Here is a 276-nt window from a genome sequence, read left to right on the forward strand (position 1 = left end):
ATAAATAAATAAATAAATAAATAAATAAATAAATAAATAAATAAATAAATAAATAAATAGTTTATTTATTACTTTTTTTTGTGTCTGTGTTTTGTTTTATTAGAAACAGCTGATTGCACCGACTCATTGACTTTTCAGCAATCCCTCACACCAAGCATGCTTGTAACAACAGTTGGAAGGAAAAACGCTCTTTTAACAGGAAGAAACCTCCAGCAGGACCAGGCTCTGTCGGAGCGGCCATCTGCCGAGGCTGACTGGGGTTCAAGGAGACAGATG

This window comes from Cyprinodon variegatus, unplaced genomic scaffold (assembly GCF_000732505.1).
Source record: "Cyprinodon variegatus isolate N-32 unplaced genomic scaffold, C_variegatus-1.0 Scaffold15, whole genome shotgun sequence".
Classification (NCBI taxonomy): Eukaryota; Metazoa; Chordata; class Actinopteri; order Cyprinodontiformes; family Cyprinodontidae; genus Cyprinodon; species Cyprinodon variegatus.